The 26,003-nt window shown below is 47.8% G+C and overlaps 1 protein-coding gene across 9 annotated transcripts in view; it reads right to left on the bottom strand.

Annotated features, from left to right (window-relative positions):
• The window catches only part of LOC128749344 (plexin-A1-like), a 130,836-nt gene that overhangs the window by 103,309 nt on the left and 1,524 nt on the right, over nucleotides 1-26,003 (bottom strand). Inside the window, exon 2 of one of the 9 annotated variants that reach the window (XM_053848861.1) lies at nucleotides 4,105-4,231. The exons of 7 other annotated variants lie outside the window; for them this stretch is intronic. The gene's annotated coding sequence lies outside the window, so the exon portion shown is untranslated. Of the gene's footprint in view, nucleotides 1-2,446; nucleotides 2,606-4,104; nucleotides 4,232-26,003 lie in introns of those variants that run through there. One more of the 9 variants, XM_053848862.1, reaches the window with a different exon arrangement.

The raw sequence follows: 26,003 nt of genomic DNA on the forward strand, positions 1-26,003 counted from the left end.
CACGACACTTGACCTTGAAAGAGAGACCCTGGGATCATGACCTTTGGTCGACCCCATCAACCACAAGTGCACCACTTCCAGAGGAGTCATACCTTCAGGCAAAAGGCAGACATTTCAGGCAAATTGAAGACTTATCTGTTTCAGACAAAAACAATGTTAATAAAGTTACTCTTCATTGTAAGTTGACAAGTATATGACTTTTTTCTTTCATGTGAACAGGGATGCAGAGGTGTTCTTATGACCATTTTATAGATAAATGATACTATTTAGAGAGGCAGCGGAGAGTTGGGGGAGCGCAACAGTTCACCGAGCAAAAGCACCAAGAGGAGACAGCACAAACTGGGCTTTTGGGAGAGGAGCACCAGGCTGAAAGAGTGACTTGCCTGGGAGTGAACGTCGGCCCGACCCCCCAGACCTCCTGTGCTGACCTGGATAATGGAACATTTGCCACCAGGAAGTGTGTTAAAGTGGCCTCCAGCAGGTCTGTATGCTGCCTGTCATGTCAGTGGAGTGTCTCTCCATCTGCACACCCTGACAAGAGCGACTGTTTCAGTTTCATCTGCGGCGCCCTTTGACCTCAGGTCCCATCAAACACCCTGCTTTCTTTAAACAAACATGAAGCTCTGTCCTGTGAAGGCATACTGAGCTGCTCACTACTGACAGAGTCTTTCTTCACGCAGCGCTCGGTGACACACAGTCAAACGTGAGGGGGGGCTTCCTGTCCACACCAGCTCTGGAGCCACCTGCATCTATTACATGTCCAATGAAACATGTCTCTCCTTCATCTCACTCCACTATTTACCAACAGTATTTGAGCGAGGAGCTCCACACAGCTGGACCACAGAGCTGCGGCGGTGACTGTCTGAGTGGCGCACAAGAGCTGAGACATACACGAAAATATTTTATATTTCATGCGACATCGTCACCAAAACCAGATGACCAACCACCAGGTGACCTCAGGATGAACACAGTCTACTGTGTATCCAGGTGCTAAGGGTCCTGGTATTTAACACAAGTCCTGCAGGTCGCACTTGTTTTGGCGTTCAGCCTTGTTCGCTCTCCAACTACAGTCGAAGCTTAGTTTCTACAGATCAAGATGTGACCACATGGTTCCCTCCCGTGTTCTGAACATCTCCTTCCTGTTTTGAGTCTCTAGTGTCAAGTGGACAGCACCTTGGCACATCATTTGTTCAACACTCAGAGACAAGATACAAATAAATAAATCACCCTGACTGTTCCATTAACCAACCAGAGATGGCTGGCTACAAGAACAAGTTCTGTCAAGCTTGGTTGCCTCACAGCGCCATCAATAATGGAGCAGGTGCTTCACTTTTAATGAACTTTTTGAGAAGAGGTTTTTGTTATCTCCACCACATCAATATTGCATCTGATACAGATCATGGTAAATATGGAGTAAAAGCAGTCAAATATTAATAGACGTATGTGGAGACAGCAGTAGCAGAGCGAAGTATTCGAAGAACAAATGAATATTTCACAATCCGAGAATAAATGAGGCGGCGTGAAACGCATTAGAGGCTCGTCGTCTGTGCCACGAGAACAGTCACCACGGATGTTCCCGAAGTGGAGGCGACGGACTTGTTCTTGTCTTATCGACGCATTCCAGCGCTCGGGAGCATCCTGGAGTCTCCTGTACAGCTTTGGCATCATCGCACATCCGCACAAGTTCAGCCATGGGAGAGATAAGAGGAGAGCCAGGAGATGAGCGGGGACACACGCACACACACACCACAGAGAGAGAGAGAGAGACACACACGCACACACACACCACAGAGAGAGAGAGAGAGACACACACGCACACACACACCACAGAGAGAGAGAGAGAGACACACACACACCACAGAGCGAGACACACACACACACACACACACACACACACACACACACACACACACACACACACACACACACACACACACACACACACACACACACCAGGTGAAGGGATTTTTTCCTTTGGTTTCCTCCCAGTGTTCTTGGCAGCAGTGGTCTCTAAAACCAGCCTGTCTGCTTCACCTACGCATTTCTAGTCAAACATTCATAAGGTGACACAAATCTGTCAAGATGACGATGATCCTGCGCGTGTTCGCCAGCACACGTGTCCTCATCCACAACTTCCAAACTACAGATGAATTATAGACCAGTGTTTCGGCGATAAACGACTGAGACTTGAACTATTTTAGAAACATTCCTCAGGAAGTCGGAGGAGGAAAATGGCTTGCACTGAATCTCAGTCATTCATCGCGGAAGTCAAGCACAAACACGGTCCTGGCTATCAACCAAACTGGGGCTAAAACGCGCAGACAGCCCGGGACTGACCGCAGCAGCGGCGCGCGCGGAGGAAGCTGCGGATGCGGCGTCATGTCGCGCACCAACTTGGCGACTTCTCGCACAACAGAAAAGGGCTAAAAACTTCCCAATGGTTTACCGTTTCTCTGGCCCCAGAAAGCAGTCCAGGCTGACATGACTTCAAGGGGTCCAAGCAGCAGCGGCAGACATGTCCAGCAGCCGAGGGCTCGTCGCGAGAGACCGCGCGCCAAGCAGCGATCCGCGGGTCCGTGAGCACAGACGGCAGCGCTCGGCATGAATGAAGAGAGAGGCTACGCGTGCAAGCATCCCCCGATGGAGAGCGAGGAGAAAAGAGAGGCAGGAGGCAGAGGGAGGCGGCAGTGACGCAGGGCGCGAGAGAGGCGCGCCACCTAGCCGCGGCTGCCGCTACTGCGCCGCCACTCCATGTGACGCACAGGGGGCGGTGTTGAGCGCCGCCGCCTCTGAAAGTCACATCTCTGCTCATTTCATGGTCCGTGATATGGATTTTTGCGAGTAATATCGCAGATACCACGCTTCTTTTTTAAATATCCACCCATTTTTCACTCATTACAGAAGATTATGGCCCGGTCACGCACACGCTCGCACGGCTGAGCCTTCGGTTTTGTTTCCAATCTGATCAGTTTTGCTGATCGACTTCTGAGCAAAAAGCCTCACCGTATATTTTCATACATAAGTTCATTCAAGCACGCGGATGACACTCACCACAGCCGCCGAGAAGCGCCGCACAGCTGCTCGAGCTGCGGCAATTACGTCTCACCGGTAGCGGCGCACTTTGGTGCGCTATATGGTCACGTGACCTGACACTTGGTTCTCTTTTATTTGGAGTATTTCGGCCTTTTGTTGAAGAAATCGCCTTACCAAAATAAAAGCACGAACCTTGACAACTTTTATATATATATATATATATATATATATATATATATATATATATATATATATATATATATATATATATATATATATATATATATAGATATATGTACATTTTCTAATGAGTATTTATCTGACATTTTTTATTGCAGTGACATTTTTTATTTTGGACATATAGTTTTTGGTTTTTGGAAACCGGAGGCCTCAGACCGAAATTCTGTTGCCATAATATAGTGATATGTTTTTGTGCAATGCAATGACAATAAACAAAGTCTAAGTCTAAGTTAATGCTATTGAAGTGGACAAAAGCCAAAGGCTTGTCAAGTCATTTTGAGATTATGACTTGTAAAGAAACCATCTGCGATTTCTGATACATACAATATCCTTTTTAAAATATTTGTTTTGGGTAGTATGAAGCACAGGCACAGTACCTGGCAATTTTGACGATATCATTGTTCGGATTTAATGATTTTTTTTTGGGCACTTCTTTTTGACAAAAAGCACAAAAGGGATTGGCGAATGATAAAAAAGGAAACTGGCGTGAATACAGGGAGGCTGTTGCAAAGAAGGAGGCAAAGCCTTTCACAAAAGATTTGAAGTTTTCTTTCAACAGAAGGAAGCTCCATTGAGGACACAAAGCAGGTGATCCAGTGTCACAGTCCGTGTCCCAGAATCACACCAATATTTTGGGGAGCGCAATTTAAAGAAAGTCTCATCACTCCGCAGAATGCAACCACAGTGAATATTATATTCGCCCCCACATAAGTAAAGGCAATAGAGTGGTGTCGCAGCTCCACACTGAGGCGGAGGAAGACCACACTGCGCTTCTCACATCACTGGACTGTGTGAACATCCCGTCCGCCGACAGTGAAAGGTCCCACTCACCTCCACTCACCCACATCTCTTCGCACAGACTGAAGCTCTACTGAAGGTCTGTCGCTGAATCTTTGTCAGTCACAGTAACAAGCTTGTAGGGAGACATTATAAGGAGTAGCTATCACCAACACCTGCCCTGTAATGATAAGAATAAACCAGAAGAAGCAGGGACACAGACACAGGTTAGAACAGGCTGGATCCAAACAAACCAATAAAGTGTCATTCAAACCAAGTCTCGATGTTCAAAGCGGCATCAGCAGCACATCCTTTTTTGAACGTGTGGTTGAATTCAAAGCTTCTTTTTCCAACATTTCAGCATCAACACTGGACGGAGAAGTTATGTGTGACACCTCAGGAGCGAGAGCGTTTTGGGGGGAGGAATACGGGGCTAAACATTGAACTGTTCCTGTTTGTTCTGCGTGACTTCTGAACGTGGATCCACGAACAGACACCTGCTCCAAGGGTCAGTGCAGGTGGGAACACAGCACACTTCATCCAGAGATTCACACGACACAGTCCAGGACTGAACAGAACATTGGTTTGTTTCGTGAGAAGAAGCAAGTTAGTCAACGGCTCCCAAGAGATTTTTAAACATGGGGACCAAATTGAAGCCCATCATGATCTCAGGAAAACTCGATGGCTTTTCTGCAAAGTTTGTGCCTTTAGCCCCGGTGACGTTCCAAAACAAGTTGAACTGACAACACTCTGATGTGGTGTCTCTCAGTGAGCAGGAGAAGATGTGATGGCCACTGTGACAGTCGCTCTCTTTGCTCTATTGTGATGCATCTGATCTATTTTCCAGCTCTGCCTTGATCATCCATTCCAACCCCACAGTCACTTGCTGATGCCAAATCATCATTAAAATCACTACAATCAGCAGTAGAAACAGGACATTTCAAAGCTAAAGGAGAGTGGATTCCTCTTCCTTTTTTTTTTTTTTAATCCAACAAACAAACGCTCTGTAGTCAAGGTCCCGTTCTGGCCAGGCATTTTCAAAGTTTGCTTCACTTCCTCTGTTTATGGGGGTTTTGATCAGCCACTAACTGAGAGCGAACCTTGTGATGTTTGCCTGTGAAATGCAGACACAGGGTAGATGGGGGGAGACACAGGAGAAAAGAAAGTCTGGATGAACACATCAGTTCAAAGTCGATGGTTTCATTTCCCTCTTCTTTCTCTCCCTGCTTGATCTGAATAAAACAGCGGCTCCACTGCCAGCGAAGGTGCACACCACGGGCTGCTCTCTGTCTTTCCAGGGTGTCCCTGGTTACAGCTTTGCTAGTGATGTACAGCCGGGGCACCACACACGGACGTCCAGTCCAAGGAGCAACTCACAACCTGCAACATCGGACTTCCATTCTTATTTTCACCACATGCTTCCATGTATATATGTTTATCATGCTTCAATATGGTTTCAAAAATGCTCCTCGTGTTCCATGAAAAGCAGGAATACAGTTCAGGTCAGAACAGCGTGAAACGCTGGACTCACTTTGAACCGTGTGGATCATGGATTTGTTCAAGACTTAGTGGTCTGAGAGTGTAGACTCTCATTAGCATCGATTAAATCCAACAATACTCTTCATGGATGAAAAATGTGTTTCAAAGAACGCTCAGAAACGAAACTCGTCCATGACTCTGAGCTTCACAAAAGGTTCCTACAGAGTGAAAGCGGCGCTACAAAGGCATAACTCTGAGGATGTTCAGTGCAGATCTCATCGCTAAAACATAAAACACAAGATCTGAACACAGTGTTGATAAAAACACAGCCTCAGACATCAGATTTGAGGCGAGACTCGCCCACTAAGAACACGATGATAGACAGAGAAACTCATCCTCAGAAGGTGGGAGGCAGTGAGGGTTTGGTGAGCGACTCTGCACAGAGGATCGGCACCTCAAAGGTGCCAGACCACACCCCGTTCTTGAGAAATCCCAACAGGAAGTGATGAAATTCAAGGTTCTCAAGGCAGCAAGGCTGGACAGAAACGTCACCGTGAAACATCAGACCAGAAGGAGGAAACCAGTGGCCATGAGAGCGAGGCTCCTGGACCCGCAGCGCTGACTGAGAGACTGAGAGTTGCACCTTCAGAAACCTTCTGAAGTCATGAAGAAAGGTCGAGGAAGTGGACCAACACAGACAGTCATGACTCACTCCCATGTCAAGTGACCAGCATCTGTGCTGCTGCAGTGTCCTCACTCTAGTTCTCTGACAGGACCCTGGACGTCACTGGAGAGACACCCAGACCTGTCTGGGAAAAGAAAATATGAAGCAAGGGTCAGAAATGCTCTCTGCTCATTTTCAAGAGTTGCTGCTGTATCTATAGTTGAATAAATATTCACATATACAACAAAATACAACAACAAAAAATACACAAAGATAATGAAAAGATTGATGCACGAGAGAGAACTGACTGAAGCAGGTCCATATCCTCGGAGTGAAACACAAACTCAGTTGATGCAGATTATGTCTTAGAATAAACAGGAAGGCAGGGAGACAGATCTGTGGGAAAAATGTGTTGGGGAATGCGTCAACAAGATCTGATTTAAGTTCTTAAAAGCAGACGACTTTCTCCGTTAATGAGCTTAGTTCGGAAAGTAAAGCGTGTAAACAGCAGCTGAACAAAGCGCAGTCATTGTGCTGGGATTTGATCGGCGGCACCAGGAGCCTTGACACACTTCCATGAAAAGAAGGTGCTGCTCATGACCAAGTCCAGCGGCTGAACCTTGACAGCTATTCTGCATGAGGCTGGTGAATAGAAGCTCGGCTTCTCCACCACTCTTTAATCCAGGACTAAACTGTGCAGCACTGAGAATACTGACAAACACATTTAGATTTGAAGTGGGAACAGTACTCAAGATGAGCAGAGAGGATGTGTCCTCCCGCTGCAGCATGGACCTCCTCGTCGTGAAGGGCTGGTGAGGCTTCGAGAAACGGCACCCTCATCTTCAGAGCTCGGTAGATGGCGCTCTTTATTTCAAAATAATAGTCAGCAACAATGAGCACAGCGCTGCTAGCAACCCAAGGTTCGGTGTGTCTTGGGGTGACAATGGAGTTGGCGAAGGAGAGAGTGAGGTGCTCTGCATGTCAGATGTGACAGCCCAATGTCGGCAGATGTTTATCGGCTGCGTGGCATCCCGATCATTCATGCTAACTCCAGCTTGGTCGGCCGCTTGCTAAACACGTCATGAGAGTCGTGAGGCGTCCGGCAGATAAAGCCGGGGATTCTCCATCACTGAAATAATCCATGGCCTGAGCTCTAACTGCCGACTGATGTGCCACAGCTCAGCAAACAGGGCGAGCGTGATGAAAGAGTGAACGTGTGATGGACGCAGTCGGAGGGTGTCAGAAATGGATAAACGGCTGCTGCTGGAATGCCGGGACTGAGATGGCAGTCTGGGTTGAACAAAAGCCCTCAGCCTCCCTCCGCTCTGGTTCAGCATCGGCAATTATTTGGCCTGAACTCTGCTATGGCCCGGCTCCCTCCATTTCCCTTCCCCTTGTCTCCTCCCCCTGTGATCCGGACCAATTTGAGGTGGCGAGGAGATGGTTATCTAAATGCAAAGTGATGCTGTATTAGCGCTCAGCGTGGAAGCATCAGCAAAGGTGGGGGCCCTGTTTTTTTCTTTTTTGGGGGTGGTGGATGAATGGGGAGAGTGCGGGTGAAAGAGAAACGCACAAAAAGGCGAAGGAGTGACAATGGATGAGGGGATTGGAAGGAGAAAAATAAGAGCCAGCGCCGGCTCTCTGGCAGCAATGGCTCACATCCAACACTACTCTCAACTAGGGCTGGGCGATACGGACAAAAAAGTTATGACGATAAAATGTCGTAATTTTGCGATAACGATAACTATCACAATAAATCCATGTTCATTCTATTCCATGTGTCGTACACAGTACAGGCTCTTATTTATGTGTAAATATAATAGTTAACCAAGTGTAGAGATGAGAAATTCAATGTTTCCGCTGGTTTTATTTAGGGGTTAGATTGAGCCATCTTTCTGCTGTATCTCAATAAAATGATCATTTAGTCTAGTCTCCAAATCATGACACAAACTGTCAGTGTCTTGTGTGGTGAAAAACCTTTTCACAATTCTCTCTCCTGAAACGCTTGTTTTCCATTGCTTTATTGAAGATTTCACTCATACTTTGAGGCTTAAGAATTTGTTGATGGTCCCTAACTGATGTCGGGTCTAGCATTAGCGCTGCCTGTGAGAGTGTGTCCGCCATCAGTGAACCCTAATGGGGACGCGGAAGAGGACGCGGCCGCCAATACTGGAGCGGAGCTCCGTCCAATATCCAAGGGATCCAGAGACTCAGAGTCGACCAGTGTCACGATCAAAGGTTCCCTGGGTTAAAAATAAGATAAAAACTACGATGGTGAACCAAAGTCCACCACACTCTCCACAGCTGTCACACGCTGGTGTCGGCTGTCAAACGCTGCGGAGCTGGAGAGCGACAATTCTGCACGTGCGTAAGTCCAATGCAGCGAGTGTGTCACGTGTTTAGCGAATTTATGGTGAGACGCAGAATTATCATCGGGGAGAATGTGTTTGTCTGTATATCGTGTACGATAAATTGTCGCCCATCCCCACTCTCGACAAAATCTGGAATAAAGATCCAGAATTATAGCGTCGCTCCGCAGCAACAGGCCGGATCAAATTAGAAAGAGGGAGACTTATAGTTGCACTTGAAAAGAAGTTCTGTAAAGCCACGTTCTTGGACTTAAATGGCTTTCAGTTCATTTGATTTCATTCAACACACGATCTCGCAAGAAAGACGCCGTCCATTTTCCTCGCTCAAGGACGCTGACAAAGAAGCACAGCTGCCGCGAATGCAGTCAATTTGCCATGTGCGGTTCTGTGCGTGGAGGCAGAGGAATCAGAAGTGGACTGCAGATAAAGGAGGGAAGAGACGGCGCCGAGGTCCCTCTGAGAAGGCACGGGGAAACATTCTGTTATTCATGTTATGCCACAAAAGCAATTTAAACTGAAGGGGGAAATGAATGGAGCAGAATAATGCAGAGAGAGAGAGGAGCAGGAGGAGATGTGAAAATCACACGTTCAAACGGTGGACAGCCATTTAAGGCTGAAGGAAGTCTGTCTTTTGTTTACAGCCCATTTCCAGCTGGTAAATTTGTATTAGAGGTGCGACTGCCGCGATCTGGCTCTCCCGACTGAGCGCGCTCAGACAGAAGATGAAACACACTCGCGGGGAAAAAGAGCAGCAGAGAGAAAAGCCAAAATCAATCCACAAAGGTCAGCGGTGCAGAGAAACTAAAGGCAAACTGGAATCATGTCCCAGAGTTGAGGAGGAGCGACGCTGAGAGAATGACCCCCGGCGATCTGGGGAGCCACCAGCCAGCTCTCTCACAGAAGAGGAAGACAGGGCTGAATCGAGATCCTCAAACATCTCCCAAGAAGCAGCAGTGGCCCGTGAGAACAGTCACTCTCAAGCAGGCGGCTCCACAATGAGAAGGCTGAGATTTCAGCTATTAGAAAATCACTTTTGGAGATGGAAGATTGAAAAAATAAATCTCCTCCTGGTCAGGCCCCTCAATCCTTCCACAAATGAATAGGTTTTCACATTCTAATTCCCCCCCCTCCTTCCCTCCCTCCGCACCACTGGCATTCAGGCCCATCACTTGCGATGAGAGTGCAGAGGAGTGAATGTGTTATTAATTACACTGATGTGGATGAGATGTGAGCATCTTGCCGCCCCCCTCCCCCGCCTCCCCCCACCACCAATCATGCTCCGATTAATAACCGCCAGCCAGGCGTCGCTTCAGGAGGAGCTGGTCACATGATCGGTGCGTCAGTCACAGCAGTGAGGAAACGGTCGCTTTCCCTCCGCGCCTCAGACCTTCTCCCGTCCAGTCCACCGGACATCACGGCTCTCCGGGTCCATGTGAACCCCTTCATTCCCAGGAGGGTCGCACACCTCCAGCCAGCATCACTGAGAAAGATTGCAGCCGACTTGTCGTGTCGGACCCCAGAGAGCAGGCCCACACACTTGTTCACTCTCATGCAACTGAAGTCCCACTCTGAAGGAGTCTCACCTCAAGAGGAACATTTTCAGGGTCAACCGCCTTTTCGCCTTCCCTCTTTAGAGCCGCGCTCCTCACTCCTAGTCACATGATAAACCAGCCCACCTCCACTCTCAGCAATCATCCACCCTTTGAAGGACACTTTTCTCTGATTCTCCTCTCAATTGAATGCGGATCGAAGCACTTCCTTGATGAACAACTCACTGTCTGCACCTTTGCGACCAGCTCTCTCTGCTCTGTGGCTACCAGCCGCCCCACACTCTCACTGTCCCCATGTCAGACTTTGCTCTTAAACTGAAGGTGCCTCCTGCTGTTTCGTGAAGCCTCATCAACCCACTACCAGCATCAGCGGAGATCTTTGAAGACCTTGGTGAAACCATCACCAGCCAGTCTCATCTCAAACACATGTCACAGGCCAAAATTAGAAACCACCAGGTCTCGACTTCCTCTTGTCCATCCATCCATCCTCATCCGCTCATCCGTTGCCAGGTTGCCTCAGAAGGTCGCATCAAACGCCCTCCATCCTGAGACATTCCGAGGCCAGTGAAGAGGTCTCATCCCTCCCCCTGGTCCTCGCCCCCCCCCTCGGAATCCTCCCAGCTGGCTCCTCTGAAGCGAGGCCTCCAGTTGAGACGCCACCTCAACTGACTCCTCTCAACGTGGAGAAGCGCCGCCTCTACTCCGAGTCTCTCCTAACCTTATCTCTGAGGGATCTGGTTCTTTCGGTCATGACCCACACCTTCAGTGAGAGTCGGGACCAAGACTGATGGGTCAATGGAGAGCTTTGCCTTTTGGCTCAGCTCTCTCTCACACAATACAAGTCCGGGAGCTAAGCCTGCTACGATTGCTACGGTTGTCTTCACATCTCGGATTTCAGGGCAAGTCAGACCAGTTTCCTTTTAAGAACAAATACTCTCCTTTATACAGTACAGCACTGCACTCTCAGTACGATGTGACTAGCAGAGCATGTTTCCACGGCAACAGCACCAGTGAAAGCGAGTGGATGTGAGAAACTTCACACCAAGTGAAAGGTACAGCACACTTTTATCTCTCATTTCTTGAGGACTGGGACGATTCCTGCTCAGGCACAGCCGGATCAGCGCCTCGTTTCCAGCCGGGTGTTTACGCGTCGACCCATTTGGACCCCACTTTTGAGAGTCGTTGGATATAGCATTGTTTCCGCCGCAAAGTTCGCTCCAACATCGCGATCAATCTTTTATTCTGCTCTACTTTAAAGCATCATACAGTTATCTATGTTTATATAAGCTCATGTTGAACCTAATGTTACACGGTCAACACAGACAAACAAATCTATTACATCACACACCAAGTGCAGAGACCATAGTAAAAGACAATTAATATTACCAAAAAAATGTGGGAAGACTACGAGTTGTTTTTTACTTCATAAACACTAGGTCGGGTAGCAGAACTATGATGGTAGATCTTACGCCTTACAGCATTTTCCCGTCTTTATATTGTGGTGTCCTTCCCTGCTGCACAGCTGCAGCACACAAGGCTTTCTGTCGAGTCCACTCAGCCTCATATGTGAGGAAAATCAATGGTGGACTCTTCAGATGTGGCTGAGGTCAGCGACGCATGCCGTTTTTCCCTTATTCGCAGCTCTGATGGACAGGTGGGTGACATCATTTCGTCATGTGCGGCTCACGCCTCGTGCCAACTGACGTCATCCGGCCCATGGACTGAAGCGGAAGCAAAACCATTTCCTCCGATACATCCACGAATCAATAATTGCTGCGAGTTCTGTGGTGTTGCTGAAATTACATCTGCGCCAAAAACAAGACGTCGCAGCTCTGCAATCTCACCAGCAGCACAGTCAGCGGGCGGAGCAGGGATTTTCTTTATGACTCGCAGTTATCCAGCGCACGCAGCAGGGAATAGAATTTTACGGACCTCGGAATGGAAATGACAAGGAGACAAATCAATTTTGCTTTCTGTTTATTGGAGCACTTGTTTTTGGTTTCGTCACCAGGGCTCACTTTCACTCACAATACATTTAATAAAGAGCGGGTAAAACGTGTTGCAGCTCCAAAGGACGAGTAGCGTTTTGCAGTTGCTTTTATAACCCCTGACTGTAGGAGGCTCTGCTCCACAGCGACGGTACTTTTTAAACAGCGTTTGACACGTTATTAAACATGGAATGAATGGAGCGCCATCCGACAGCGAACATGAGACCAACCTCTTGTTGTGTTCAAGATCGCGGATCGGGACCCAACTGCAATAATGGACGAGTCACAGGAGGCAGGCAGCGGGTCAAATACAATGATTTAATACAACATTCCCACAAAAGGCGTCACCGAACAGGCAGAATGGAACACAAAGAAGAGTGAAACACAAACTAACTACAGTGGTTAGGAACGCACCAGCAGGGAAAACACGGAGAAAACCAAGAAGCCACACGGAGCAATGGACGAAGAACCACTCAAAACTCCGAAAATCTGAGGCGTCTGATGGATGAAATCCCTCCATACCGTGGGAGAGAGGATGTGTTGGTCCAGGGCCACTGTGCGTTTGTCCAGCAGCTGCTGCTGAAGGTGGCGTGGCTTCGCTTCCTGTCTCCCCAGGTGCTCAGCCTCATCTCATCTCATTTTCAGACTGGGTCGGGACATCTCCAGTTCATACTTTATTTCATCCATGAAGAAAATGCAGTGGGTGAAGCCAGAGGTTTGAAAGGCAGATGAGCACGGCCTGTTTCTCTGGGCTTCTTCAGAAGACTCTGTCTGGGCTCAGCCTTGCTACCTCGAGTCTGGCTGCATGGCTCAGCCTTGCCATGGCGACTGGCCTGACATGGAAGCCTCTTCCTCTCTTCACCTCAGCAGGACGGTTTCACAAGTGCGGAGCCTCCTACGCAGCTGCTTCTCTTGAAGATGGCGATGTGACTACAACTGGTTAGTTACCAAGGAAGAATCCACTTTCAAAGATTTCTGTGAGATGACAGAAGAGGTTGAGGTTTTTTCCAGCGTGAAAAAAGAGGGCCCAAGTCTGACAGCCACTTTGACCAAGGATAGTGGCGCAGCGCTGAGTGAGGAGGAAGGTTCCGCTGGACCACCGGCGAGCTTCAGGCAGCAGGAGGTGGAAAGCTGGGAGCAATCTTCTTCAGGCCGAGTGCCTCTGCTCCGCACCCCCTCACTTGGCTCCTTCTTCCCTCTTTATTAAAAAGAAACACATGTCGCGTCGGAGCGTCCAAGTATGAAATTCAATTCTCATCCGCCGACCGGTGCTTTTATTAAAGCCTCTGCTATCACGGCGGGCAGGCTAGCCCAGCCTGGCACGGGCCGGCCAGAGACAGAGTGGAGGAATTACAGACGGAAACGCTGGGAAGCAGGGAAGACGCTGGCGATAGACTGGGGCTTAATTCGCCTCCAAGGCAGCTCAGCCTCTTATGCAATTTAACAAGGACATGCTTGGGTTGAGGCCGCGGTCGCGGCCCGCCGCACACAGTCAATCGCAGGCTGGACGGGAAATTGCTCGGCAGCCTCCTCATTGTTGCTTTATTTATTTATTTGTTTTATCGGCGTAATGGCCTTCTGCCTCAATGATGTCATCCAAGTGTGGACTTGCTCATCGCACCACTCGCTCGGAGGCAAAGCCGCCGTCGGACTTCTCCGGACTTGACTGTAATGAGCAGGAACTGCGGCAGGCTTTCACTGCAACGGCAGATCTGTGGGACACACATTGCTGAGACTCAAGTCCAGACGCTGGAGCTCGGAAGCATCACGTTTATGCTGACAAAGATGGGAGGTCACTTCCAAAATGCTCTTCCGGTGTAGGTACCAAATGTGCTCGTATAATGCGAGTATTACGGTAATGCCAAAGCAAAGCCGATTTAAAGGGAAAACGCACGGAAATATACCTGATTGTTTTAGAAAATCCAACTCATTGGTCCGGTGTAGGTACCAAATGTGTGTGCTTACCAAATGTGTCCGACCTGCCGCGGAGTGATGACGTCACATCCGGCAAATACGATATCTTTTCTTCATGTTTTGATGAGCCAGAGGAAATTGAAGGCGCTTTCTACCACATGCGTAGCATTTATTTCCACAAAATACAACGTTTCTCATCGAATCATTCACGAAGTTTATGTCCGTTCTTCTCCGCAGTCTTCAGAACAACGTGTCGTGATTGGCTGACTTGTATGGAGCTTTGTTTTTCTTCGATATCCCACAAAAATCGAAACAGACCCCACAGTAGTTACTTATACACCTCCAGTTACATTTATTTTTCATTTTATATTGCACAAAATAGACTCCAAAACAGACTCCACATCAGATAAATATGGACATCTGAGGCTATTTTTAGTCGTAAAAACAATGCCCCGCACGTGTCAGCCAATCACGACGCGTTGTTCTGAAGAACGGACATAAACTTCGCAAACGATTTGATGATAAACATCAGATTTTGTGGAAATACATGCTACGCATGTGGTAGAAAGAGCCTTGAAATCCTTTATTTCAATCTCCTCTGGCTCATAAAAGCGTTACTGCCGATACTGCGGCAGTTAGGACACATTTGGTATCTGAACCGTGATCCTGCTTCTTCACAGCTTGTTCATCAGAAGTCATCATCTGCTATGAGAAGACCTGTTACCCTGTCGAAGTTTTGCTGAAACAGAGGTAAACCAAGAGGAAGGGAGGGGTTCAGAGGCAACAATGGTGGAGAGAAGTGAAAAAGAAGAGGAGAGCAGTGGGGCACAGTGAAGCCACCGGTGCAACTCTTTGGTTTTACCACAGCATCAGTATTCATCTCATGATGCTCATTGTTTGCTACAGATTTAGTTTCTCTTCTATGGAGTGAAGAATAGACTTTCTTCACTAAAACAACCCAAAGATCATGATCAACTACTTTCTGTCCCGCTGCATGTTAAGTGAGTCAGAGCAGGAGCAGGACTGATTCACCTCAGTTCATCACAGACAAAATGAATGACTCCACACAAACACAGACTTTCTTCAATTCCACCTGAACCGATGTGGTGTCATCACCAAAGCCTCCATGACGCAGCACAGCTGCACGGCAAGTGAAGCGAATGTGCACAGATTCAACTGAAGTTTGAAGAGTCTGGGGTCAAACATCCAAACCTCGGATACATTGATTCTTTTCCTCAAGTTCCACCTCGATTCTCTAGTTATTTATGACAAGTGAGAGTCAAAACAAGCATCTCAAATTACACCTCTGCCATGAAACACTCCGCTCCATTGGTTCTAATCCAAGGTGAGTTGGTTTCCATAGCGACCTCTCTGCCGACAAAGTAAATCAATGAACTCGACTAACATTGGTTACTGATTTAATTTCGCAGTTTTGCCAATGGTTTTCACGATAAATGAGATTCTTCACGTCGTAATGTCTCTTGTTGAAGTCTACATTCACTTCAGTTCAGCTTCAGCTGCACGCTCTTCTCATGGCTCTGTCCTTGAGAGCGTGTTCCACTGTCAGCGTGTGTTAGCTTCTGCAGTGTTTCACAAGATTCCCGGGCTGGAATGTTGTGACCGCCTCATTTGTCCACCACATTTAGATCAGCGTGACCAAAAGTCTTTCCTTCTCTTTCCCGACAGTAAATACGCAGGCGGGGTCAGCTGACCCTGTCGCCGCCGCCGAGGAAAGCAGCGCATTGTGGCTAAACTATTCTGACAGGCTTGGCCTTTCCACACACCATGAAGAGGAAGACAAGGGGGAACAGGACTGCTGGCTTTGATGAGTGGCAGGTGGGGGTTACGGGGGACAGCGGAAGAGAAGGTGAGCAAGAGCAGCCAGAGAAGAGCACCCGGGGGAGAAGAAGCGTGACTGGCGGCTGCCTGGCGCCTTGACCCACTGCTCTCCTGCGCCGGGGTCTCACTTGTTGAGCCGCAGCTCGGGGGTGAAGAGGTTGGCAAGCTGTCTCTGAGGAGAGCGAGCTGGCAGTTGCTTTCATAATTCATACTGATGATGCCGGTCAAGCTACATCCATGTCAGTGAAATGCCTCGCAGCGACCACCTGCAGGGAAATGCAGGGCTGCAGGAACACAGGCCTCTGTTCTGCCTGCACGCCGCCATCGTGGACGGCTCAATTTCTAAATCTGAACGCTGCAACCTGGTCCTCGGTTAAACCTAACCATCCAAAACACATGGCTCACCCGAACCAAGGCTCTTTATGAAGCATAAACTCAACAGCTACACAAGGCGCACACACACACATATCCGATATCCCCCCCGCTCCTTATATAACTGCCCTGTACCGAGGAGGGAGCGTGTCTTTTTCCCCTCCATGAGACTGCGTCCTTTGGTTTCTTTGGAGGATCAGTGTTTGACAGAACGTCGCTGCTCTGAATAAAGACACAAGGACAGCTCCGACCTTTTCCCTGGCGCGTTGTTGTAAACAAATTGAGACACACGCGCCGCAGTTCCATTTTAGAGCTCGCGTCTTGGCCCAAAATATTCCACTCCATCTCATTATGTTTACAGTTTGCCGCCGCTGCTACAGCCTGGATGACAACTCATCCGACCCAACTAAGAGGCACGTCGCAAAAACGCCAGCGCAAAGAAAGTGAGTCATTTCACACTTGAACACAGTTACTCGCAGTAAACTTTAGGAAAGCCATTCACGACGTTTGAGCCTGAGCAGTTGGAAACACAAATTACAAACAAATAAGCAGAGCCCATTTCTCACATGACTTTTGGAGAAGTGAATGTATTTCCAACCAAAACTAAGTTTGCTGCTGAGCGAGGCTCGACCGACTCCTGCCTGCACGCGGACAGTGCTGACACTGTACCTCCGCACACAGCCTTGGCAGATTTCTGTTCAGAAGATACGAAGTGGAGCGTTAAATAAGTGACAGCCTTGCCTCGCTGTTTAAACCTGAAAACCTTTATTGGCTTTTATTTCTCTCTCCTCCACTTTCTGGAATCTTCTGAGACACACTGGCAGAAACACTGCCGGAGACAGCTTCAATACTTTCAGACCAAGCCTGATACTTGCTGATCACATTGATGGATCCCCCAGATGCCGTTCAGTTTGACGCCTAAAGGTAGTCTTCTTTGGGCTTCTCCCTTCAGGGGTGGCCACAGTGGATCATCTTCCTCCATCTCACCCTGTCCTCTGCTTCCTCTTCTCTCAAACCTACAAAGCTCATGTCCTCCTTCACCACCTCCATCAATCTCCTCTCTGGCCTTCCTCTCCACCTTCTGCCTGGCACTTCCAACCTCCTCCTCCTTCTTCTTCATCTTTTTTCTTCTTCTCTTTCTTTCTCTTTGGGCTTCTCCCTTCAGGGGTGGCCACAGCGGATCCTCTTCCTCCACCACCTCCATCCATCTCCTCTTTGGCCTTCCTCTCCACCTTCCGCCTGGCCGTTCCAGCCTCAACATCTTCATCTACCAATGTACTGGCTCTCTCTCTCCTCCATACATGTCCAAACCACCTCCATCTCGCCTCTCTGACGTGGTCTCCTCAACACCTGAGCACATGTGCTGTCCCTCTGATCCTCTCCATCCTGCACACTCCCAGAGAGAAGCTCAGCATCTTCATCTCAGCTACCTCCAGCTCTGCCTCCTGTCTTTTCCTCAGTGCCACTGTTTCCAAACCATACAACGTTGCTGGCCTCACCACCCTTCTGGACACTTTCCCTTTCATCCTCGCCGACACCCTTTTGTCACACCTCACACCTGACACTTTTCTCCCATGATTCCATCCTGCCTGCACTCGCTTCTTCGCCTCTTTCTCACACTCTCCATGGCTCTGGACAGTTGAGCCTCAGTACTTCAAACCTCCCACCTTCTTTATCTCTGCATCCTGTCACTTCACCTGTCCACTTGGCTCCCTCTCCTTCACACACATGGATTCCCCTCTTACTGCGGCTAACCTTCATTCCTCTCCTTTCTAAGGCAGACCGCCACCTGACGCCTTAAGGTAGCATACTTTGCTAAAACAAATTTAGAGACTGAGGTTCAGCTCGTACATTGGAAACAAATGCTGCAGGAATGTAGCATGTGAAAAACAGGGACGCTCAGCTCACAGAAGGTCCAGAGCCATCCATCCACACAGCAAGGCCTCATGAAGCTGTGGCTCCTTGTACGTCATGGAGAGGCATCCAGACTGCTTATTCCCAGCGCTCCAGGGTAACAGGGTGCAGTGAGTTAAACAGTGAGGCCCCTGTACTTGGTTCCACTCTCCAGCACTGGGATCTCCATGCTGCCTTCCTCTCACTGCGCCACCAGCTTGCGATCAAACCACTGCAGCAAGCTAGGAGGAGGTGAGCCGCACAGTTCCTGCACAAGTCTAGCAGCAGCAGCTTGGAAATGTGTTGGACAAGATACAAACTGTCAAAGGCTTTGGTCGGCTCTTCACCAAGTCACTTAGGATACATTGAAAAAACAAGCAAACAAACTAAGAATCCTGGGTAATGCTGCATGGTACACAACTTGGAGTGAGATTTTGTGAATGGTACGGAGGAAAAATTACAAAGTAAATTCACATCAGCACCTGATGTTTGTAGGATATCAGTGCAACACATTCAGCAAACTTGGAAGACAGACCAAAATAGACACACACCCAAAGCTCGCCGCTGGCTTCAGACAAAAGCTTGAGTCCTGTACTGGGAGACAAGGCTGGGGATGAGCCATTGCTCACGGGGGAAGTTACTCTCTCTCTCCACTTTCTCCTCATTAGACACATCGTTCCAGCAATCGACGGCTGACTCAACACATTGTGCCAAAATAATAGTTAGTTTTGCGCGCTGCACCCATGACAACCTGGCAGTGGCTTTTCTTTTCGTCGTCTCCATGGCGACCAGACCACCGATTTAAAAAAGTATTTTGTCGGAAAGAGTTTTAGATGAAAAATGGGGTGAGTCTTGAAGTACTGACTTTTTTTGTTAGAGAGAATTCAACGTTGTGTTTCACACAAATCATACTTTGTTAACTCAGATTTGGAAATAACAGACTCCAGCTCCTGAGGAGTCACATGTGTCAGGTGGACTTGTGTGTTGTTGACCCACAAGTCGGACTTTTGTGTCGCTTGGTGATGAAAGTCAGCTCTGATCGCAAAGCGCTTCACAGACACCGCCAGTGAAACACATGGCTTCTTTTGCTGATCTGGATTCTGAGTGAAAGGAGCGACACCCAATGGCTTGGCCCGACTCCCTGCCACTGTCTGTCTTCTACACTGCCATCTAGTGGGCTCTGAAGATGAGGACACCGTTTCACGAAGCCTCATGAACACAGGACGCATCCATATGTGATGCAGACTGCTGACTTCTGTCACGACTGAACGTGCACTTGACACGTTCCACGTTTGATGCCTGACCCCGGACTCACACCAAAAACGGTGGCAGTTTCCGGCGTATAGTGACTCGCACTTTTTCACCAGTCCACTGAAACGCATGAACTATACTCTCTTGGCTGGGGGGTCGGGGAGGGTAGGGACAGGCTGAGTCAGTAGGTGGCGCTCTGGGTGCGAGGGGGGTGAAACCAGGGTGCTACACGTCTGTATATTTCCTGTTTAAATAATTCCGACTCAAGCTGATCCAAGCTGTGGCCCCTTGAGTTTGACTTTCCGGCCTCAGAGGAAGCAAATCTGCGAGTCACCAAATGGTGAGGAGGGAGACACTGGCTCCGCGTCCCATCAAGGAATGATGCATTGATTTTTAATTACCTTGACTCTTTCTCCAGCACACAATTTCATTCTTTTCCCTCTCTTTCAGAACTCTGTCTCCTTCTCCCAAAACAATAATAACAAGCTTAGCGTCGCAGCTCAATGACCGGCTCATACCGCAGAAGGAAGTGAATCCCACAGCTCAGCACCGACAGATAATCCTCTGCGCAAAGCCAGCCGTCTCCTTCTGGAACAATGCCCTCATTTCCAGCAGACTGACCCTTCACTGGGGGCACAGAAGCACAGCCAAGAGGGACGGACGGAGGGACGGGGACTTCACAGGGAAGGACAACTCATAAAAAAGGATTTGAAAGTACAGGAAGAAAGTTTTTTTCTCTCTTTCTGGACTTCTTAATCCGGCCGCTGAATTTAAACATGGATGGAGTATCCTTCACCCACACAGTCAAGCAAGAGGATTTGACTCACACACACAGAACATGCTACACGCTGGAGAGCCTTGCAAGCCGCGGGCGTCCTCAACCTCCTGTCAATGCCAAAACAAACACGGCAGAAGATCCAAACACACGCTGCCATCAGTCTGCTGCTCATCTGAGCCCAGTGAGTCACAGTGTTGGATCCCAGAGTCAAGGCCAGTCTCAGCTCATCCATTCATGGCGTGATGACGTTAGGGGGCGCTGCTAATACCACTGGGCACAAAGTCTCAAAAGCAGCTACTGTGGAATCCTTCAGTGTGACCCCGAATCGCTGACAGGAACCGGCCTCCAACAAACGCAACTCATCCAGGAAACTGAGAAAGGCTGAAGAATGGGGCCCCACCCAAACATAGATGGACTGACTTCAGCCTCCATGGTTGACCCCGCAGTGGAAGCAATAAATCAGGAGCATGTGATACAGAATATCTACAGACAATTCTAAATGAACAGAGGCTCCTCCTTGTGAGCCCTCCATGCTCCACCTTCCCATTTCAGCACTTCAGCAGCGGCAGGTGACTCACACACAAACCAATGCAAGAGTGACTCACTGTGATGGTCTGCCCGTCCCCACCTGTCAATCAAGGCCCCTTTAATGGCGCCCCCTGTCACAGAAGCAGAGAGCCCCGCGGACACACAGCACGTTGACTTCACGACTGAACTTTGAAGTGCGTTGCAGAACATTCCAGAGTCTGGCTCCGGTGTGTTCACAGTACGCCACCTTCAATGATTCGGATGAGAAAACACATCCAGTGTCACCAGTGTTTGGACAGAATAGTTGAATAATGTGCCACTTATTGCATGTGAATCTTCACCTGAAGCTGCACACAGCTGCCTGACAATGACATGTAAATGGATCCGGTGGGATCACAGACATGGAGCCAACTCTTAAAGGGTTACTGAACTGAGGAAATAAAATATTTCACTTTGGTCCAGAAGCAGTGGAGCTTGGAGCTCTCTCTCTCTGTGTCTACGTGTATTAATATTCTTGTGTTGACCAGTCTTTGATCTTATGAGGACATTTTGCTTAGGCTCATCCACATAGAGTTTTGAGGGTGAAAATGTCAAAATAACAGGCTCACTATTGCTGGGCTTCAGTTTGGGTCCTGGTTCAGGTGAGCCATGAGTGTTAGGTTTAGAGGGAGAGGCTGGCGTTATGGCAATGAGAGGTCCTCACAAGGATAGAGCTACGTCTAAGTGTGTGTGTGTGTGTGTTTCAGGATAACAAAAATCACATTTTGACCATTAACACATTTTCTGTGAGCGTCTATCACCAGTGCGCCCCCCAGAGAGTCGCCACGAATCCAGTCAGGACAATTGCGCTATGCAGGACACACACACACACACACTCTCCCAGCGGGAACAGAGCGGGGCCTCACACTCGCAGGAGCCAGCGTTTGGAGAATTGCCTTCTCCCATTTGCATCTTTTCTTCTCCTACTGAAGCTAATTAAAGACCTATCTAAGATCTGACCACCAGATCCATTTGCATCCCTGCTCCCAGCCACTTCTCCGGTCTGTTACTTATTATTGTGATTCATATTTCATTTTTAATTTATTATTTTTCAGAACCCCAGGCAGAAAAATAAGGCAAGTGAGCTGGGTGTTCATGGTGGAGCAGCAGGAGGAAGCAGAAAGCAAGGCTGCCCTCTACTGTCGCAGCGCTCACCACCGCCCGGAACACAGCTCAGTTGGTTCTCTAGTTTCACCAAGTTATGAAACAGCAAAGGGAATTAGTCATGTATATTCTTGATCACGATTTGAAAGGAAGCGTGTGGTTATTCTCCTGTCATTACCAAGCGCAGCTTCTCAAGTTTTAAACAGACCACTGCATGACTTTCGAGGGCTGTCGGAACAAAGGTCAACACCTTCGCTGACATCATCTGCTTTTGAATCGATGGTCATGAATGTAAAGCTATGTACGCTATGTAAAGGACACTGTTTCATGAAGCCTCACCAGCCCGATGCTGCACCGCTAACATCCTGCAGCTGCGCCACTAACATCCTGCTGCACCGCTAACATTCTACTTCTGCGCTTTATAGCCTTCAAAAAAACCTGGCCTGCGGAACAATGCACGTAACATACGTTTTTGCTGTACTAGAATAAACTGTAATCGCACATTGAGCAGCCCAGCCAGGAAGGCACCACGTAAACAGATGTTTTGGCCTCGGGCTCATGGTTAATAATGGAATGCTGAGGATTGTCGATGAGCAGAGACAATATTCCACGACACTGCTGTGAAAGAAAGCCCCGCAGTTTTCCAGAGCAACCCATGAATGACAGACAGGATCCGCAGAGTTCAGTGGAAACGTAATGGCACCAGCTGATATTGGACGTCCAGTCACATCAGATGCAGCTTTGCTGAATTCTCTACGGTTGAGGTCGAGATCTCACTCATTCATGTCTCATTCATGTGCACCGTCAAAAGTCACAATGACTCTCTCTCACACACACACACACAACTGGAACCTAGTTATAACCACCCAGTTATTTTGAAGTCTTCATCCTCAAATGAAGATTTGGAGCGGTGGGGAACAGCAAAAGGTCCTCACAAGGACATAAGGTCCCCACGAGGATCGTGTTTTGTCAGGAATTGGTCCCCACAGTAGGCAGTATAAACAAGCCCACACACACACACACAGACCAAGCGTTCAAAGCGCTGCAGAATTCCCTCATTGGTGGTCAATGAAACTGCTTTTGCAACAAGAACCGCACACGTCTGAAGTAAAAAAGTTCTTTTCTGTTAAACCGCCGAGCTCCTTCATGTACTTTCCTCCACTAGCAGGATGGCAGAGCCATCCACGCTTAGCTTTTCCCTCTGCATCTTTCACGACCGCAGATGTCAAGGCTTCTGGTCCGCACTTCTTTTAAACCAGCGATGTGGTTGCCGTTAGCAACAGATAATGATGTCGGAAGCTGAATGGTTCCACTGAATGGCTCAGCACCTGCTACCACATTAAACACGACGATTTCCACTTAAAACTAAAATGCAAGAGCAACTAAACAAGTGGGCTTGTCTCTAAAGTGATGTCACTTTTGGGCAACCCATCCTTCACATTGCCCTCATTATAAAACCGCTGTCCTCAGCTGATCCAACTGAGAAATTTCACAGAGTTAAAAGGCCATGCTTTTCTATTCAAAAACATTCTCTGAGTTTGGTTCTGAACCAGAATCTCATTCATGACAGGGAAGAGAAAAGAGTAGGAAGTGTCTCTGAGAACTCAGGACTCAGCTTACAAAGTGATGGTATAAAGTTGCAAGTAAAAACAAGGCGACATTTCCAATTTAATTCTGTGAAAACTGAGTTTAAGCTCAGCAGAGGAGGCGGCAATTGAATATTTTCAATTGTTATGAATCAATCGATTCATTTTATTGTTTATTTATTCTTGATTGACATTTTTTTTTTACAGATCACCCAAAGTACAACCTGACATAAGCTGAAATTACGGGAAAATATACTGAACTGATTTTTTTTGCAACTAAAAAACTAAAAAATATTGACTTCTATTGCTCTTACCAAGCTACATGAACAAAGAGCATCTGACAAATTTGTCTCAGACATTACTGTGAAAAATCTTTTTTGTGTTTCAAAAGGTGTGGCTGCATTGCACACACAACCACAGCTAAATTCTGGACAATCCCAGTATTAAGCCAAAGGTGATGGGTCCAGTGCAAAAAAACAGACAAGACACAGCACTTCAGAATTGAACAGATCCCAACAGGCCCGAGGAAACAGACACAACTCAACTCAAGCGCTATATTTTTGAGTGTCTTGTTCATGAGTTATTGATGAAAAAAAAAAACAAACTTTTTAATTCCTGCTTTTCACAGCATCGACTTCAGAATCAGTTCAAACACCTCTGAAACCAATTCTTATTGATTCAAAGTGGAAGTCTTCATCCTTAAAAAGCAGAATCTAAAACATTATTGGTCAATAGAGTTTCCACCAAAACAGCATCCACTTTTCAACAAGCGCTTCTATCAGTTCGTATTAGCGACCGGTTGTGTGAAAACATGACTTCAAGTTGATCTTAACTAAAACAAAAGTTCAAATCCTCATATGGACGACCATGTGGCTGCAGTGGACAGCGTGTCCAGCTTGGCAAAGCTGCTCCAACCGGAAGAAATAAATAAATAAAAGCATGTAATGAGGCAGCGAGTGTTGTGAGCAGGCTAACAATGTTGCCTGAGCGCTGCAGCTAACAACGGTGACAGCGTGTCAAGCGCCTGTCACTTGGTTCCACTTTAACAAGCTCACTGAAGCTGCTCCGTCTAAGTTCACTCAGCTGTCCATCACACCCGGCCACATTTCTCACACAAGGGATTTGTTTTGCCACCGAATACAGCAGCAGGTGAGGGGCAATAAGAGTCTCACCTCCAGATGACTGTCTGTAAGCCGAGGGTCGAAGGGCGTGTGACCTTCAGAATGAATACAGTGATCAATATGACAATACATTTTAAGATTTACATTACATTGTACATTGCAATAAAACACCTGCAAGAACGGAGCATTCCAATGGCAAAGAACACACAATAACAAAATCAATAAATGTCCATGCTAAATACAAAATGTTGCAAAAATAAGTCCTTGTTTATGATGATGGTTTTTTGTAATGTAGTGCTCTATGTTTTGTGACGGAGCTCCTCACAAGGGCGGAGCCTGGAGAGTGGTACGTTGCACTAGTGAGCTGTGCTTTTTACTTCCTTTCCATTTCCTTCCCTCACTTCCATCATGGGAATTTGGACATTCAAGAATGGATTCTTGATGCATCGCGTCCGAATCGTGACCCCAAGCGCCAAGATTTGTGGCCAAATGTGAGCGTAGGGCTTCACCATGACTGGCTCAGAAAACCACCCTGAAAGCAAGTACCCTCATCTGAAAAATACGATGAGGACTAAAGAATTACTGTATATTTCAAGTACACAAGAATTATCTTCACAGCACAGACGACTGAAGTGTGATTTCTTGAACAAGAAAGTGTCTTAGCACAGCACTGGCGCAGAACGTCGCCTCACCTACAATGGTATATTAAACATTGGCATTCAACCTTGTGCTCGCTGACACACACACACTCTCTCTCTCTCTCTCTCTCTCTCTCCCTCCCATGTCAGCACTGTTAAACCATTTAAACCGCTCAGAATTGTCACAATAAGCTCTTTGTCCTGGAGAAAGCGTAATGACAGCAGGAAGATAAAGGGATGTCGCTAAATTATTTAGCATTAAGCCACTTCGGAGTGGCACTGAGAGTGAAGGGATGAAGAAACGGATGAAAGGGGAGAGAAAATGACAGCGGGGCTCAGTGATAAAATAGAGGAATAATCCCAGCCACTACAGAGGGATTAAATCTTTCTGGCTGCACAGTGGCCGTGTCTGTCAGAGGTTAAGCGCCGCGCCCTCCACTTGTCTCTTTCCTTTTCACTTGTGTCTTAAACTACTGCCTCATCCCTCAGATAATATTAAGAAAAGATCGTCTCTTTCTGGGCTCGCGCGAAGGACACACATGCACCATGTCCACAAGACAGATCATGGAATTATTCTGATGCTCCTGGTGCAAGGTTCATGCTTGAGTCAGACTCCATGAGTTGTGAAGCTGACAACAGTCTGATCGATACAAAGCATCATCGATATAAAAGTTAACACTGTTGTAATGAGGCTTCATTTCAGGTTCTGACAGCACCTTATAAAGACTCCCACTTCCCTGTATCTATGTGCAATAAGGAAGGACCCCCCACCCCTGCTCTCCTCTCCCCCTCCTCCTGCTCCCCCCCCTCAGTTCCCTCTCCTTCCCCGTGCTGCAGTGG

The sequence above is a fragment of the Synchiropus splendidus genome, chromosome 18 (assembly GCF_027744825.2).
Source record: "Synchiropus splendidus isolate RoL2022-P1 chromosome 18, RoL_Sspl_1.0, whole genome shotgun sequence".
Classification (NCBI taxonomy): domain Eukaryota; kingdom Metazoa; phylum Chordata; class Actinopteri; order Syngnathiformes; family Callionymidae; genus Synchiropus; species Synchiropus splendidus.